Here is a 13,236-nt window from a genome sequence, read left to right on the forward strand (position 1 = left end):
CCATAGAGCCCACTCCTAGGAGGCCAGATAAGTACATCACAGCCCCCAAGGATCAAGCTTTCATCACAAAAGGTGTAGCAGTGGATGCTGTGATCATGGCAGCAGCTACAATGAAGGAACTTTCCGAAACCTGTTCCGCTGTCCATCCTCCTAATAAGGATTCAAAGACTATGGATAGGTATGGGAAGCGCGTCTTTTCTTTAGCGGCTTTCACATTGAGATCGCTGAATTATCTTATGCACTTCACCAGATTACAGAGAGACCTGTTGAAAGAGTTATCAGACTCTCTCCAAGGAGCTGTAGCTGATGCGGTGATGGATAAGATCATTGCACAGCTGGCTACCCTCAGTTCAGTTGTTAACTTGGCCATGAGGCTCATTTCTTATGCAGCAGGTAGCGCGAGTAGGGCAGCAGATTAGGCATCTCTATAAGGAGGCAGAATTGGATGCACTTTTGCGATTTAGTGGAGACCTTTAAGTCTTCCTTTGTTAATGCTCCCTTCGATGGCTCATCTCTTTTCAGGTGAAAAGTTAAGGAAACACCAAGTCTGTGTGAGCAAGAGGTTAAGACCCTATCTGCCACTGGAGTATGTTTTTCTGCATTGGCCAGACCATATCCAAAGGGTCAGAGGGGTAGTGGGAAAATGTGGTTCAGGAAATCTTAGTGGTCTTACCAGGACACACAGGGTGGTAGTTCCCCCAGAGGCAGGCTACCACTGCCTCTACCAGAGGGACAATAATAGAAGGCACCGTCCTTTCAGCAGAGAGGGTCCGCAGAATCAGGGCTCTAAGGAATTTTTCTCTAGTAGACCCTTTCAGTGCTCCTGAAGGAGTGCCTGACTTTTCACCTCTGGAGACAGTCTGGGGTCGGTTGTCTTTGCATCTCAAAACCTGGCATATAATCACTGACGACTAATGGGTGCAAGACATATATCCAGGGGTTATTTAATTCCCTTTTCCTGCCCCGTTCCTGCAAACAAGTCTTTCCCAGACATACCACCCAGTCAAGAGGAAGAAGCAAAGTTAGAAATTCAAAAGTTGCTAAAGAAAAGTCATTCAAGAAGTCCGTGCAGGCCAGCGAGGATCTGGAACTTACTCAAGATTATTTTTAGTTCCAAAGTAAATGGGACTAGAGACTAATTTTGGATGTCCGCAAACTGAAAAAAATTGGTGATGAAAACCAAGTTCCAGATGGTAACACTGCAGGATGCATACTACCATGTCAAGATGGAAAGATAATCCAGAAGGTACCTGCACTTCCGTCTGGGAGTCAGTCATTTCCAGTTTCAAGCTCTGCCCTTTGGTATCATTACAGCCCCCAGAGTGTTTAAATGCATGGCAGTAGTGGCGGCTCACCTCAGACGCCAGGAAAAGGGTTCCATTATTTGGACGGCTTGCTCATAACCGCCCAGACCAAGCTTCTGCTGCTACAGCCAGGGATTATTTACTTCAGCTTTGCTCCAAACTAGGAATTACCATAAATTGCGACAAATCCTCTGTAGAGCCATCTCAAAATTTAACCTTTATAGGTGCAGAAATAAATACATTCAACCTTGTATGGAGACTTCCACTAGACAGAGTACTCAACATTCGCCTACATGTCAGGCAACTTATCAGAAAGAAGCGAGCCATGGCAAAGCAAATACTACAGACTTTGGGAAAGATGGCAGCATCTATTGTACTCATCCCTCTAGCATGCCTACACATGAGGATTCTGCAGTGGTTTCTTTCCACACAGTGGTCAAGTCTAGACCTTCCAATGTCTCTCAAAATTCTTATAACCAGGTCTTACAAGAAGGATCTAGAGTGGTAATTCACTTTCCGTTAGTGTCGCAGGGCCGTACCGTTACCTTTCCTCAACCCCAAGCAATGATGACCACGGATGCTTCCCAGATAGAATGGGGGGCATTATCTGGGAAAGACTGTCCAAGAAACCTGGCAAGAACATGAGACTCACTTGCATGTAAACATCTTGGAGATGAGAGCAGTGATATTAGCGTTGCAGACATTTCAAGACTCTCTCCCTGTAGGAACCATACCAATCCAATCCGACACTATGTTGGTGGTTTGGTACATAAGCAAGCAAGAGGGAACCAGATCTTTTCCCCATTGTCGAGAAGCTCTAAGGGTTTGGCAGTGGGGGGCAGTGTTCTCCAGTTGCTTTCTAATTGCAACACATATCCCGGAGAGATCCAGTGCGATTTTGGACAAGCTGAGCAGGGCCATATTATGGCCACACGAGTGGTCCCTCAGTCAAGTAGTAGCAGAAGAGATTTTGCGGAAATGGGGCCAGCCTTGCTGCAACCTTTTTGCATAATTCACTAATGCCAAATGCAGCAACTACTTTGCCCTAATTCCTCCAGAGGTGGAGTCACCAAGGGATGCACTTGTTAATGATTGGCCTCCGGGACTCCTATAGGTTTTCCCTCCACTTTTTCTGTTTCCCAAACATCTGCAGAAAGTAAGTCTATTGGAGACCATGGTAATCCTCACTGCACCCTATTGGCCTCTTCAAATCTGGTTTCCCTTTCTACAGCCTCCTCTCTGGGACAAGCCATGGATTCTGGACCCAGTTCTAGATTTACTGATGTATCCCAGCCTTCACAACCTCAAGTTGGCAGCTTGACTGCTCCAGTTCCCTGATTGCTAGGTTTCCCCATCTATCATCTCCAGTAAATCATATTATGCTGTCTTCCCATAAAACTTACACACGTTAGATATACAAGAATAAATGGAATAGATTTGTTATCTGGGCAACTGATAACCAAGTTGATCCCTTTTCTGTGCCCATTCATTCTATATTGGAATTCCTAGCAAAACTATTATATGAAGGTGAGGCTGCATCTATTGTAAACGTCCAGTTAGCTGCAATTTCAAATTATCGTGTAGGAAAAAAAGGTTATTCTCTTGTGTCTCACAGACTCTGCAGAGCATTTTTAAAGGGAATAGCAATGATTAGTCCTGCATATAAGAACCCAGCTCCACCCTGGGATCTTAACTTCATTGTAACAAATATCATTTGCTCTCCTTTTGAACCTTCAGCGGCATGCGATTTAAAATTTCTGTCTTAGAAAACACTTTTCTCAGTAGCTATCCCCTCAGCTAGAAGAGTATCAGAATTACAGGCTTTTTCGTCGAAACACCCATGTTTAATTTTTCATAAGGATAGAGTGTCATTACGTACTAATCTTTCCTTTCTCCCCAAGGTCATGTTGGAAAACAATTTAAACCAAAGTATTGAGTTACCTGTTTTTTTGTAATTACCAAAACAAAGGTGAATGCTCTCTGCATCTTTTGGATGTTCATAGACAACTGCATTTCTACTTGCACAGGACTTCACAATATAGGAAATCAGATTAACTTTTTGTGTCTTACTCTCAGACCAAAAAAGGGTTACCAGTCTCAAAAGTTACATTGTCTAGATTGCTCGCTCTTTGTATAAATCTACTCTTCAAAAAGCAAACCTCTTCCCTTTCCTGTCAAAGCATACTCCACTAGATCAGTTGCAACTTCAGCACCCTTTCATGCAAGACTTTCATGGGGCAGTATCTGTGCTGCAGCATACCATTACAAAGTGGATTTGGCCTCCATGAGTAGGGCTTCATTTGGCTCTATGGTTCTGAGCAGTATTCTTCCATGAGCCACCCAGGAATTACATTGCTTGGGACATGGTCCCATTAATGAGAAAGGAGAGATTGGCAACATATAAAGAAGTTCTTACTGTAACGTTCCATGTGTGTTGTCCATCTCTACCTTTATTCTCACAACCCGCCTTCCTACCCCCTTCCAAAACTCCTGGAAGACTGAGTGGACATTTGGATATATATGACTTTACTATATTGTAATAACTTTCTCCTTTTCACTAAAGTGCCTATTGTATATTGTACTTTCTTTATTGTCTCTAGATATTTCTGTTGAATTCTATGTAAAACCGACACTGTACCTGTCATTGTTGTTGTTTTATTGGAGCTTTTCTCCCCGGGCCTCCGCTGAAAATGGGCTCACACCCAGACGGACTATCCCAATCAACAAAAGTAAAATAAATGAATAAAATCTCCATAGCCTCAGAGATACTGACATTGTCCAGCAAATAAACCATAGTTGGTATATTCACTATTTTACCTTCTAGGTGGGCAAGCAAGATCTGAGGTAGTTTGGGAGCTGCATTATGGGTAGGGAAGGAGGCCCGCGATCTTTGCTGAAGACAGAGCTATTGGAAAGGCAGAGACAGAACCCGACACATCAGATCCCGACCCATCAGTGAGAGTAAAGGTCAAGATGGACAACCCATATGGAATGTTATGGTAAGAATATAACTTTATTTTTAACTGGCACCTATGGGGATTGGTAGATGCCGGATAACTGCAGATGTTATTCATGTTTCACTGTTACAGTTATCAACTGTGGGTTATCCCTGCTGTGGTAGCCCCTGGCCGGCCCGAATACCAGAGTATGTTTTTTGTGTCGGCTGCAGTCACCTGTAGTCTGACATCAGGTTGTCAGTACTATAAAGCAAGGCAGCCGACATCATTACATCAGTCTTTCTTGCTGTGGAGCCTGTAGCTGAAGCAGTTCACATGAGTGCCGGTGGGTTGCTACCAGAGTTTGAATTTCAGCTGAAAACGTCTAAAGCCAAGTACCCCGTTGGGGACCCTTTTTTTTTTTGCACTAACTGATGTCCGAAAAAGTTAACAATTGTCTCGCCTGTGGAAAGCAGATCCCACACCAAGACTTGCATTCTTACTGTCACTTGTTTAGGCCCAGACCATGACGTCCACAGTTACCGGTTCTGTGCCCTCTTTAATACGAGAACCATTTGCCGTAGAGCAATTATTGTAGACAGTTATTTTCGTGTTCCGTCTTCACATTCCGATATGGCATCTGTCACCCAACAATCCGAGGACATTCCGAAAAAGCGCAGAGATAAAAATAGACAAGACCACACAAGGCTAAGCCTTCCAATGACTCTGCCGCTAAGCAAGTCAGTTCTCAGGAATTCAGTGAGGTGCTTTCGCAGCACCTGATGTCCGATTCAATATCTACACAGGCCTCTACCGAGACCCTTTCGGAGTCTGGTATGCCGCTGAAATCTTCTTCGTCTTCTGAACCTTTGGCTGTCTCTGCCTTGGTTGGGTCTGTTGTTGCGACGCAGGCACCGGCTTCCGAGGAGGCTTTTTTTGCACTACCGAATCTAGACAAAAAACAACGTCTTTTCATCCAACTACTATTTCTCTCAGACCGACAGATTCTCTGAGGCCTAGAAGCCAGGCCACTCCTAGAAAATCTGCTTCTAGCCACCATCTTGGTCCTGCTCCACCACCCTAAGCACAAATACTTAACATGGCAGAGGATCTCTTCTCCCTTATCCCATGTAGTCAGACCACAACTTCTAAAAGGAAGAGGCCCCCTTCTCCAGAAATTATGACAGAACAGGATTTCTGAGAAATCTGACTATTTAGATTTTGATGAGGAACCGCAACCTCTCTCTGTTCATGAGGATTTAGATGCAGAGGAATCCATCCCTTCTGCCTTCTCTCCAGAGGACCTTTCCTTTGGGGAAACCCTTCACACCCTCAGGGAACATTTCCAATGGGAATCTCAGGACTTCCCACAGTCTAAGAAAAGACTTAGGGTTTCTGGACCTGCCCCAGCACAGACCCCTGGCCATCCCCCCTATTTTAGAAGTGGTGGATGATGATTTCCAGGAATCCAGCTTAGCCCCTGACACCCTCCCTCCTGCTCCCAGTAAACCTGACTGGTATTAGAGTACCGGATTCTCACAAATACCTGTGCAGAAATCCTGCTGCAGACCCAGAGGTCATTAGAGGGACCTAAAGGAGCTAAGACTAGTTCTGCCAAGAATTATATTCCGTCTGACAAGGATTCCCGAGCTGTGGACAGATGGGGTAAAAAAGTATACATCTCCGCAACCTTAGCTATCAGAGCACTCAACTGTCAGTTCCATGTGTTAAAATATAAGCATCGCACTTTGGAACTATTAAAACAAAGATTAGTACCTTTCCTGACTGTGCCAATTCAAAAGCGTTAGCAGATTTACTGCAGTCTGTTTGTCAGGTGGCCAAACACTCATTACACTGTGGATATGATGCCCTAGAAGCCTCTAGCAGGGCAATAGTATCAGGATCTGTCATTAGGAGACATGCATAACTGAAGGAACAACCTCTCCCTGATCATGTCAAGTCTTATTGATGCACCCCTAGATAAGGACCACTTGTTTGGAGTAAAAGCAGAAGAGGTGCTTAAAAAGATGGAAGACAAAGCAAAATCTGTGCAAACAGTAAAATATTTCTTTCAGGTTCAATATTTCTTTCAGGTTCAACCTCTAAGCACTGGTCCTTTCCTGCACGTAGCAGACCCGGGCCAATGTAAGCCCCGCAGGAACAGACCTTACAGGCCCCTATCCCAAGGCCAGCAGAGAAGCAAACAGTGGACTACTTCCGCCCCAAAGGCAGGGAGTTCTGAGCCACCCTTCTATTGCAAAAGCTCCCAATGACCCCCCCCCCTCTGCCCTCCCTTCACTCACCAAAAGCTAGGAGGAAGGCTCTCCCTCTTAAAAGAAAATTGACTTTCTGTAACAAAGGACCAATGGGTCTTAAAGATTATTTTTCAGGGATACAAATTCTCTGTAGCAAACTCCAAATTCCAAGAGGGCAGCTAGACTTACCTCCAAATCAGTGGGCAGAGGCATTGAAACTGGTCCAAACTCTCATATCCCAGAGGGCAGTAGAAAGTGTCCCCTCAGAACAAATAGGCAAAGGCTTTTATTCCAGGCTATTCCTTGTTTCCAGAAAAGAGGGTACTTGGCGCCCCGTCCTGGATTTATCCATTCTGAACACCTCCCTGGTGGTTCCCAGATTCAAAATGCTAACTTTGCAGCAGCTGCTGCCTATGCTGACAAAAAATGCCTGGCTAGTGACCCTAGACCTAAAAGATGTCTACCTCCACATCCCCATAAAGGAATCCTGCAGGAAATTCCTGCATTTCAGAGCAGGATCACAACACTTTCAGTTCTCTGCTCTGCCCTTTGGCTTATCTACTGCACCCAGAGTATTCACCAGATGCTTAGCCCCAGCCATAGCATTTTGCAGACAGAGAAATATGCAGATTTACCCTTACCTGGACGACTGCCTCATTCAGGCAGAGTGCAAAGAAAAGCTACACCAGGACCTTCTCCTTGTCAAATCTCACCCAACTTCCCGAGGGTTCACCATCAACGAGAAGAAATCAAAGCAAACTCCCACCAGAAAGATCATTTTCTTGGGAGCTCTGCGAGACACAGCATCTCAAATAGCCTTCCTATCCCCAGAAAAGCAGAGCTTCCTGCCTCTCAATTTACCCTGCTGGCTTCCAGATGTCACCTCACTGCAAGGAAGTTCCTGCAAGCCCTGGGGTACATGGCATTTCGTATCCTTCTGATCCCTCTGGCCAGGCTTTACATGAGGAAACTTCAGTGGTATGTAAAGAACCTTTGGTATCAGCATTCTCGGTCTCTTAGAGACCTCTCTCCCTCTGATCCCATGTATAAGGGCCGAGTTTCTCTGGTGGGCAGAGGCCTGTGCCAAGAACAAGGGTCTTCCCTTCACCCTCTGGGCAGGTGCACCCAAGGTCTTTGGGATGCCCAGCAGCTTCCCTTACACATAAGTCAAAAAGAAATGATGGCAGTACAAAAGGCTCTGACATCCTTCAAACCCCATCTCAGGCCAGGGGTTCTCCTTATAAAAACAGACAACACCACAGTAATGTGGTATATAAACAAACAGGGAGGACCCAATCTTACTGTTTGTGCAGGCTAGCCATGAACCTCTGGCTGACACTGATGGCCACCTCCATGGGTCTACACCTAATTGCCCAATACCTACCAGGGATCAGCAACACCCTGGCAGACCACCTAAGCAGAAACTTACTGGACCCCCACAAATGGCAGCTACAACAGGGAAATCTTTCTGCAAATCACTCAGGAGTGGGGGAACTTCGGAAGTGGATCTCTTTGCTTCGCACCTCAACCAACAGCTGCAAACGTTCTGTACCAGGGAGTATCACCCCCCCTAGAGTGGAAGGTGGATGCCTTAACCTTCCCCTGAAACTCCCTCTTTGTGTGCTCGTTCCCTCCTCTGCCCCTTATTTCCAAGGTATTGATCAAAATAAGGGAGGAGAGACCAAAGGCCATCTTCATTGCTCCAGATTGGCCCAGACAGCATTGGTACCCCTTACTGCGCAGCCTGACCTTACATCCCCCAAGCAGCTTCCCCTGATCTCAGACCTCTTGACCCAGAGGAGGGGGAAGATACTGCACCCAGACTTAGACTCTCAGTCTTTCAGCATGGCTTATACATTAAAAGCTAACAAGGAGTCCCTGTTAAGCAAACCGGTCCTAGACATCATCACAGAGGCCAGAAGGCCTAGCACCAGAAAATCGTATGCAGGAAAATGAAAAAGATTCTGCTCCTGGAACCAGTCCAGTGGGGCCAGTACCTCCCATCCCTCTCTCTTGGATTACCTAGCCGAGTTGCTCAATAGTGGCCTGTCTTTCTTCTCTATTAAAATCCATACCTCAGCCATTTCGACCCATTATGATTCTCTCATCCTTTGGTTAAGCAATTCCTCAAAGGGGCTTCTAATATCAGACCTCCCAGAAGGCCTCCCACTCCTCCCTGAGACCTGAAGTATGTTCTAGAAAAACGAACCTTCCCTCCTTTCGAATCTGCTGCTTCTGCAAAATTTAAATACCTCTCCTGAAAGACGGCCTTCCTACTAGCTATCACCTCAGCCAGAAGGGTGTCAGAGCTTCAGGTTCTCATGGCTGTTGAGCCTTTCATCATTTTCCATGCAGATAGGGTCTCCCTGAGGACCAACTCCTCCTTTATGTCCAAGGTGGTATCTGTTGTGACCTTCAACCAGGCCATACACCTACCCACCTTCTTTCCCAACCCTCAAAACAAGGGGGAAATAATTCTACACTCGCTAGACATGCACAGACAACTCTGGTACTATCTGGACCGTACTAAACCATTCAGAAAAACAGACCAACTACTTGTCAGCCTTGCCCCTGGGGCAGAGGCGAAGCCCATTTCCAAACAAACCATTTCCAAATGGATATCACACTGTATCCATTTCTGCTACAGACTACATGGGACCCCCCCCCCCCAAGTCTGTCCATACCCATTCCACTAGGGCAGCCTCCACTATCACAGCCTCCCTCAGAGGAGTCTCCACCAGGGACATATTGGAAGCTGCCACCTGGACCTCTGTCCATACTTTTACAAAGCACTACCACCTGTCTCTTTTTTCTAATTCTAGGGCAGGGTTTGCCTCTGTAGCTCTGCAGGGCCTGCTGACCCATGCCTAGGACTTTAACCTATCCTTCCACCCCTCTCCTCAGCTTTGGGAATCCTCCCACAGGTGATGACTGCAACAGTGAAACATGAAGAATATAGTACAGTTGTGTACACTTAAGATAAATGTAGATGTTTGAGTGTATTCACTGTTGCAGTCCTGGTTTCTTTCCCTCCATCCCCCATATAGCATCTTCCCCTTGGGGGACATAGGCTTCCCATGGTGGCTTTTAGCCACCAGGATCACTTTTCCTTAGTTCCTTGTGCTTCTGACGGGTTAGGGCAAGAAAAACTGATGTAATGATGTCGGCTGCCTTGCTTTATAGCACTGACAACCTGACATCAGACTACAGGTGACGGCAGCCGTCGCAAACAAAAATTGACACTGGTATTTGGGCCGGCCGAGGGCTACCACAGCAGGGTTAACCCACAGGTGATGATTGCAACAGTGAAGACACTCAAACATCTACATTTATGGTAAGTGTACACAACTGTACTTTTTTAGTCTATTTAGTTTTATATACAGACCAGACATTTTTTATCAACCATAGGAGAAGTTGTGGACAATAATGATGAGATAAAGGAATTCATCTGTGAGAGGAAAAGAACAAGAGTTAAATGGGATCATCTGATCTTCCCAATAGAACTAGGTTGTTTAGGATTACCTGATTTGAAGGGTTTTCAGATCTAATCAATTAAGACTCATTTACATAACACAAGCATAAGGTTATAATTCAAAGTGGAAAGGCATGGTGATGAAGCAGGGTGGGGTGGGGGGTTAAAAAAGTAAGGAGATGGTGGCATTTTGGATCCAGATTCTTGAGGAGAATACCAGTAACCATTCATATGATTGTATTCATAAAGTTGTAGAAAGTATTTTGAGAACAAGCCAGCACAGAAATTGAGAGAGAACATTTTTACCAATGGGGATGACTGGAAGTGTGGGTATAGAATATAGATAAGGCAGGGCTGGAATATACTGGAGAAAACTTGCAAAGGAACCAAGATATTGGGAGTAAATAACTATAGAGGGAAAGGTAATAACAGTGAGATGAGGAGGATAAGAAGGCTGTTGGACTGCAGGTTGGAGACTGCCTTCCTTACCAGTGATTGGTTATCAGAGTATAGACAGAGAGAAAGAGATAGGGAACTCCTAAGCAAAAGACCTGCTCCGGATGAGTTTTTTGCTGAACATCGAATATGTACTGCTGTTTAGCAGGTGATAATTAGTAGTGCATATAAAATATTGCACAATAACTTTTAAGAATCAATCAGAGCTTAGAAAGAATTAGGAAGAGAAACTGGAGGTCATCTGTATGGCTCCCAAGTATGCAGCAAAGTCCTGAAGGTTTTTTTTTTTTGCTTTGAAGTGTTTATATCGATATTTTATCCCAAGCAGACATCAAGAATATTTCCTCAGGTAAATGGGAAATGTTGGGTGTGTGATTGGGAAGGAAGAGTTTGGTACGAACAATTATTTTGGTAGTAGAATGAATTGGCAGTTTTTTTTAAATCTTTACAGACTACTCTGTCAGAAATATTGCAGGAGCAAATGGCTATAACGAAGAAAATTATTCTTTTGAGTTGGGAATCTGGATCTAAATTGTCAAGACATAGTAAGACTTTGTTTCATTCTGTTTGCTGCAAAAAAGCAAATAATAGAAAATGGAATTCAAAATCCAAGCCAACTGTATTTTTGAAAAAAAGATGGAAGAACTGGAAATGAGATTTTTTAGAAAGGGGAAAAAAGACAAATAGAAATAAATAGTATTTGTGGGAACAGTACATAAAAATAATGTTCAGGCTGAGGAGTGAGGTTTAAGGGATGGCAGGAGTTCAGCAATTTATGTAGTGTTGGACTAAATGAGAATTGTAAAGAAAGAAACAATACACGCATGTGTGTGTGTGTGTGTGTGTGTGTGTGTATATATATATATATATATATATATATATATATATATATATATATATATATATATATATATAAACACTATCAATATTTTTTTCTGTTCAGGTATGTATGCTTGTGTCTAAAGTGATAATTGTAAATGTTTTGAAACAAAATGTAATTTTTTTTTTCACCCGTGGTATTGTCTTTCAAGTCACTCCAATGGGATTAAAGTGGAAAACAAATCACAGTAGTATGACTCCCTAATCAGTTTAGTAAGTGCAGCTTGGCCAAAGGAGCATAGTGGAGATGTACAGTACTGCCCTGTGTGTGGGCCTTCACCTTCCCCACTGACTAATATACTTTTCACTGCACTGCCCACTGAGTGGCGTCTTTGGCCTAGACCCCATACCTCTTTCGTACCCATGTTGTGAGTTTTAGTGCCTTCTAGCACCCAGTTGCTCATAGTAGCTGTGCTTAAGTTCTTACTTAAAGATGCACATTAATTTATAGCACTACAGCCCATACCTCTCAACCTGGAAACATCAACAATCTGGACAGGGCCCATGAAAAATAGGTACAGATTTGCATACATAAATATGTAACCCCACCAACGCCAATGGGATTGTGGGATACGAACTTTCAAACACAAACTGAAAAACAGACAACCCAAATATGGTACTATAGTCCCCCTGCAGCCATTCCAATGTCCCATTACCTTGCTCTTTCACCCCATTTACCATAAACATTATTGTGTGCATACTGCTTTTATTTTACAATGATTATTTGGATTTAATGTTTACATTTTATAGCACAGTGCACAAACACTAATAGACATCTGCTAAACAAAGCAATATTGTCACAATGAAAATAGACTTTGCATTAAAACTGTTTTGCCCTTGAAACTCACATTCATTGAAACAGCATTGAAACCCACACCACATCCAAAGAAAATGCATCTGGCCAGTGGTGGATAAAGATTACTTTTGGGCTGTTTTCAAATCATAGGCCCCTTACACACAAAACAAGAAACATGCATGTGTTCTTTGATGCACCTTCCTGACTTTATTAAATTATATTCCTTGTATAACACAGCACTCTTGTTAGACTTAGAGTGCATTTTAAATGTATTGTTTGAACATTATTCCAGTAGACAGTGAAACAAAATGCATGAACCAATAACGACAAACTGCCCAATTCAGAACATTTACATCATAAAAATCTACTTACATACACACACACATAGTGTATGTATATGTGTGTGTGTATGTGTGTGTATATATATATATATATATATATATATATATGTGTGTGTGTGTGTGTGTGTATGTATGTGCACACAGCTTGTCTCACTTATTTTAAATTTGTTTTTTTTTTTTTTTGGGGGGGGGGGGCAACAGGCCAAAAACCAGGGACACGTTTCAAACATTGCGCTTAGGGGGAAAGCTAGCACTTTTTTCACAAAATTGGCACATGATCACCCAGGACAAATGGGTCTTAAATATAGTCTCTCAGGGCTACAGTTTCCACACCCTTCCAAAGGCAAAAGGTATGCCAGACCTGCCACACAATCAATGGGCAGAGGCACAAAAACAAGTTTCATCTCTAATGGACATGCGGGCTATTCAGCCAGTGCCACAACAAGAGCAGGGACAAGGATTTTACTCAAGACTTTTCTTAGTACCAAGAAAGGACAAAGCATGGAGACCAATTCTGGACCTGTCTATTCTAAATACTTTTCTGGATGTTCCTAAATTCACAATGTTGACTCTGCAGCAGCTTCTGCCCATGCTGGACAAGAGGGCTTGGCTTGTAACTTTGGACCTCAAAGAGGCATACCTGCATGTCCCAATCAGACAATCTTGCAGAAGATACCTCAGATTCATAGCTGGCTCAATGCACTACCAATTCTCTGCACTGCCCTTTGGCTTATATACTGCGCCCATGGTTTTTACAAAATGCCTGGCACCAGTAACTGCATTTTGCAGACAGAGGA

The 13,236-nt window shown here is 43.7% G+C and overlaps 1 protein-coding gene across 8 annotated transcripts in view; it reads left to right on the forward strand.

Annotated features, from left to right (window-relative positions):
* The window catches only part of BIRC6 (baculoviral IAP repeat containing 6), a 4,524,268-nt gene that overhangs the window by 757,872 nt on the left and 3,753,160 nt on the right, over positions 1-13,236 (forward strand). The window lies entirely within an intron of this gene.

The sequence above is a fragment of the Protopterus annectens genome, chromosome 1.part2, assembly GCF_019279795.1.
Source record: "Protopterus annectens isolate FY-2018-M chromosome 1.part2, PAN1.0, whole genome shotgun sequence".
Classification (NCBI taxonomy): Eukaryota; Metazoa; Chordata; order Ceratodontiformes; family Protopteridae; genus Protopterus; species Protopterus annectens.